Source organism: Macrobrachium rosenbergii, chromosome 13, assembly GCF_040412425.1.
Source record: "Macrobrachium rosenbergii isolate ZJJX-2024 chromosome 13, ASM4041242v1, whole genome shotgun sequence".
In the NCBI taxonomy this organism is placed as follows: domain Eukaryota; kingdom Metazoa; phylum Arthropoda; class Malacostraca; order Decapoda; family Palaemonidae; genus Macrobrachium; species Macrobrachium rosenbergii.
The window spans coordinates 23,113,918-23,119,215 of record NC_089753.1 but is presented as its reverse complement, the minus strand read 5'-3'; the positions used below and the strand labels follow the sequence as shown (position 1 = coordinate 23,119,215).

The following is a 5,298-nucleotide window of genomic DNA, read 5'->3' as shown; positions in this document are numbered from 1 at the left end:
TTTTTCCATGTGATTGATGGTGCTATGTTGGGTGAGCAAAATGTTATGTCTGGGAAGTGAGACTAAAATTGGCTTGGTGTGGTATGTGTGTGTGCATATCTGTGTTGTTTAGTATGTATAGCTGGTCTAATTGTGTTGAGATGTCTGTGCCTCTTTGTGTGATGCCTTGGTGGGCGTACCAGTCTGTGTGTTTGGCATTGAAATCTCCTCCCAGAAGTATATCTGGGAGGGTATTCAACGCCTGCAGTCTGATTGTGAAGTTTGCTGGTAAACCCGGTGAATATTCTGGAGGGATGTATGTGTTGATGATTGTGATTTGTTTATTGTGCCCTATTTTGATATTAAATGCTTGTAGTTCTGTATGTCTGTCTACTTGTGTTAGTGTTCTGATGTGCTGCGTTTTTTCAATGTAGGATATGTTATGGTGTATGTATGTGATGAGGCCTCCGCCATCACCATGTTGTCTGTCTTGTCTGATGGCTGTGCAATTTGGTATGTTGGGTGTTTTATGTGTGTGTTTCAGTTTTGTTTCTTGAATGATGGCTATGTGGATCTTTTGTTTGTGCATGAAATGTTTTAGTTCAATGTGTTTGTTGCGAATGCCGTCAATGTTTAATTGTAAGATGTTTATGTTGCGGCGATTATGTCTAAGTGTGTGAGTGCATTTTCTGCGGGCGTTAGGTGAGTGTGTATTTAGTGGTGCATTTCTGTGGGCGTTAGGTGAGTGTGTGCTATGGGGGTGTTGGGGTTTGTGGGGATGTTTGATTTGTGTGTTACGGCATATGATGCACTTCCAATGTACATTGTAGTCTTTTAGTGTTCTCAGTGTGGTGCACCGAAGGTGTACCCACCCACCACACAAGTTGCAGTGGACTGATCCACCCCGCGCGAAGCTGTGACTCGTGTGCTGCAGATGGGACATGTGTAGGGGCCTGGGTTTAATTCTATGTCACCGGCTAGGATTAATTGTAGGGATATAGTAGCCGGGTTACCATATCCCTTCAGAGAAAACTGGAGATCCAGCTGCGCCGGGCGCCACCCCGGCGCGGTACCCTGCAGAGCATTGGGGAGCCACTCCTCCTCTTCTCCCTCCCTGGTCTTCGCAGTGGGGTTGTATTGTGGACGTTTGATCCAGGCGGCCGTGCGTTCCACCGCCTGGAGAGGTCCACGACGATGACGCGCCCACTCCGAACCAATTTGTCATAGTAGAAGAAGAAGGTAAATTGCAAGGATAACAAGTGTATTGCATAGATGTGTCCTCATAATAAGAGTTAATTATATATTGTTCAGTATTGGATGACTTATGCTGCATGATTGTATCTAAATCATACTTACACAGGAAACATTTTCAAGGGTTTTCACGATGAAAATGTAGATACCAAATGTAGAGCACTTACAACACTAACCAATTACATTAAAGCACTTACAGGACAATATATCCCATCACAAAAATCAGTTTCAGCAGCACTAGGACTGCCCTACAACAGTTGAAAGATTCTGCTGCCAGGGAGCTGGGTCGGTTCTTGGGGCAATGTGGTTCTGTGCCCTCCGTCAGCTGCCTCCATTTTTCACGATCATAGTCTCGTATAATGCGTTAACTGAAAGATCGTTTTGGCAAACGTTAATCCTCGCTACATATGCGACTTCTGCCAGCATCGGCACCTAGAAGTATGAGCTTAGCACCAATAGGACTAATTGTATAGGTATACAGGTGGCAGTTTTATTAAAAATATGTGTGGCGAGTTTTGTTTATACTGATGTTATGTTTATTTAGTCGATTGTTTAACCAGTCTCTTCATCTTTTGCTCATTCTAAATCCTTGTCTTTCTCTGTCGAAATGCACTTGTTCTTTCTTTACATGCTCTTTCTTCGACGATTGGCAAATCTCTTCTGCCTTGATTAATGTTTCTCTATCAAATCTACAATGGTAACAGTATCTTCTGTTGTTTCCAAGCTACCTTGATATCGTATTACGTTGAATTTTTTTAACCAGTTTCCAGCTGCACATGAGAATTTTCCCTAAGTAAAGACCTCAGCTTTGAATGTTAGGAAAAATACATATTGATTAAAAATTTGTAATTTTCAAAAGTAAAGTTTGTTAGAATACATTGATATTTCTGTCATTTTCAGTTATTGTACATTATATATATATATATATATATATATATATATATATATATATATATATATATATATATATATATATATATATATATATATATATATATATATATATATATATATATAATATATATATATACATATATATATATATATATATAATATATATATATATATATATATATATATATATATATATATATATATATATATATATATATATATAAAGTTTTTTAAGTGAATTTTGTTTATAGCCCATCTAGCTAGTAAGACATTTATTTCCCTGGGTTTGTTAAATGGTGGAAGTTGAGTTGATAATTGAAAGAATGATTTTTAACTAAATGAGCAGCAATAAAGACCTTTGATAAAATTATTGGATTCTTGTTAATGTCTGTTCTAGATTTATCATAATTGTAATTACACATTTGGAACATTTAAGATATGTACACAACTTTAGTTTGTATTTACTGAAACAAATTGCTTATATTTTAATTTATTACACAAAGATATTTTGGCAAGTTGAGTAAAATTTATGGAAAATTGTTCCTGCCTAAATGATTTATCACTAATTAGTGGCATTCATTACCCCATAATCATACAAGTACAGTATAATGTCTCACGATGTCATTAGTCTTGACAATCATGATTCCTTTTTCGTGATCTGAAAAATTCATCTTCATTTCAGAAACTGTTCAAGTTGAATGCCAAATCATTAATCCAAAGGACTACAGGGATATTGTGTATATATTTTTATGCAACCAGCAAAAGAGTAAGTAGCATGAATACATACCTACAATCAGCATGAGTTTTCATTAATAAGCAGCTGAAGGAATTCTCATACTTTGTGGAAACTCAAGGCCCAGGTAATTAGTTTTTTTTTGTCTGGTAATGAAGCACTGAAGTCAGTTTTTCATTATGTGGCATAGGTTATTTTTATTTTGAAGTTAAAATATTGTTTACAAATATTTTTCCTTGGTTAGTAATTTACATGGATACTTGTCCTAAATTTATTGTACACAATCTTGCTATATTATTGGGTATAACATTTTCTTCTGTAATTATCAGGAGTGTGATGTTAATACTGTAGGTTAGTTAAACATTTATCAGCGATAAAAGATTTTTACAAGCAGCAGTGTCAATGGAAGTACTGAAAGAGCAGTCGTTTTTAGCAGTTTGTTTGCTTTTTCTTGTGGTTGCTTTGTTGGCTAATTTTTCTTCTGAAGATCATTCTTATTTGCTTCATTCTTTTTATTTATGTAATGGTTAATGTAACAGATCAAGTACTTTGTAAGTCACAGGTTCCACTGTACATTTCATGCTGTTTGCACTTTAGGTGAAATGTAAGTTTGGGTTAAGGCATTGCAAGGATTTTGGTTATTAAAACTTTCAAAAATGTTTTGCATGAAGTGTAAATAACTGGTTGAGCCTAAGATTTTTGTAGTTGTGGTGAACTGTTTAAGCCTGCACCTTTTATCAGTTGTGGTGAACTGTTTAAGCCTGTACCTTTTGTCATTTGTGGTGAACTGTTTAAGCCTGCACCTTTTATCAGTTGTGGTGAACTGTTTAAGACTGCACCTTTTGTCATTTGTGGTGAACTGTTTAAGCCTGCACCTTTTATCAGTTGTGGTGAACTGTTTAAGCCTGCACCTTTTGTCAGTTGTGGTGAACTGTTTAAGCCTGCACCTTCTGTCAGTTATGGTGAACTGTTTATGCCTGCACTTTCTGTCAGTTATGGTGAACTGTTTAAGCCTGCACCTTTTGTCAGTTTTTTCATTGTTAATCACCAAGGTATAGTAGGTTACAAAACTTCATACCAATAGCTAGTCTTTACCAACTTCCATTTTCAACAGGAAAATTAACTTGACTGAATGTAGTAGGATATTTTTTTTTTTTTTACAAAGCCCCTTAATCATTGTTTTACTTCTACCATTGCTTGAGAATTAACTCAAGCTTTCAATTTCCAGTATGGATTTTTTCAGTCCTTAATAATTCGGCAAGATTTAATCAGTAGCTAACATTTTTTAACCTTGACCATTGTATATATACTTATACATACATACAAATATATATGTATATATGTATATATATACATATATGTATGTATGTATGTATATATATATATATATATATATATATATATATATATATATATATATATATATATATATAAATTTTTAAAGTGAATTTTGTTTATAGGCCATCTAACTAGTAAGACATTTATTTCCCTGAGGTTGTTAAATGGTGGAAGTTGAGGATTGATAATTATTGAAAGAATGATCTTTAACTAAATGAGCAGCAATAAAGACCTTTGGTAAAATTATTAGATTCACGTTAATGTCTGTTCTAGATTTATCATGTCATTTAGACCTTTGGAACATTTAAGATATGTACACAACTTTAGTTTGTATTTACTGAAACAAATTGCTCATATTTTAATTTATTACACTTAGATGTTTTGGCAAGTTGAGTAAAATTTATGGAAAATTGTTCCTGCCTAAATGATTTATCACTAATTAGTGGCATTCACTACTCCATTATCATAAACAAGTATAATGTCTCACGATGTCATTAGTCTTGAGAATCATGATTCCTTTTTCGTGATCTAAAAAATTCATCTTCATTTCAGAAACACTTCAAGTTGAATGCCAAATCATTAATCCAAAGGACTACAGGGATATTGTGTACATGTTTTTATGCAACCAGCAAAAGAATAAGTAGCACAAATACTTACTTACCATCAGCATGAGTTTTCATTAATAAGCAGCTAAAGGAATTCTCATACTTTGTGGAAACTCAAGGCCCAGGTAATTAGTTTTTTTTATGTCCGATAATGAAGCACTGAAGTCAGTTATTCATTATGTGGCATAGGTTATTTTTATTTTGAAGGAAAAATATTGTTTACAAATATTTTTCCTTGGTTAGTAATTTATGTGGATAATTGTCATAAATATATTGTACACAATCTTGCTATATTATTGGGTATAACTTTTTCTTCTGTAATGTATCAAGTGTGATATTAATACTGGTTAGTTAAACATTTATCAGCGATAAATGATTTTTACAAGCAGCAGTGCCAATGGAAGTACTGAAAGAGCAGTCGTTTTTTATATGTTTGCTTTTGCTAAAGGTTCCTCTGTTGGCTAATTTTTTCTTCTGAAGCTCATTCTTATTTGATTC

At 33.9% G+C, this 5,298-nt stretch overlaps 1 protein-coding gene and 1 long non-coding RNA gene across 14 annotated transcripts in view; one reads left to right on the top strand and one right to left on the bottom strand.

Annotated features, from left to right (window-relative positions):
- Positions 1-5,298, bottom strand: part of LOC136845024 (longitudinals lacking protein, isoforms H/M/V-like) — a 345,912-nt gene that overhangs the window by 253,676 nt on the left and 86,938 nt on the right. The window lies entirely within an intron of this gene.
- The window catches only part of LOC136845018 (uncharacterized), a 17,536-nt gene continuing 15,044 nt past the window's right edge, over positions 2,807-5,298 (top strand). For all 3 annotated transcript variants that reach the window (XR_010855042.1, XR_010855041.1, XR_010855040.1), the window contains exons 1-2: positions 2,807-2,984; positions 4,748-4,925. This is a non-coding gene — a long non-coding RNA (uncharacterized lncRNA). The remainder of the gene's footprint in view (positions 2,985-4,747; positions 4,926-5,298) is intronic.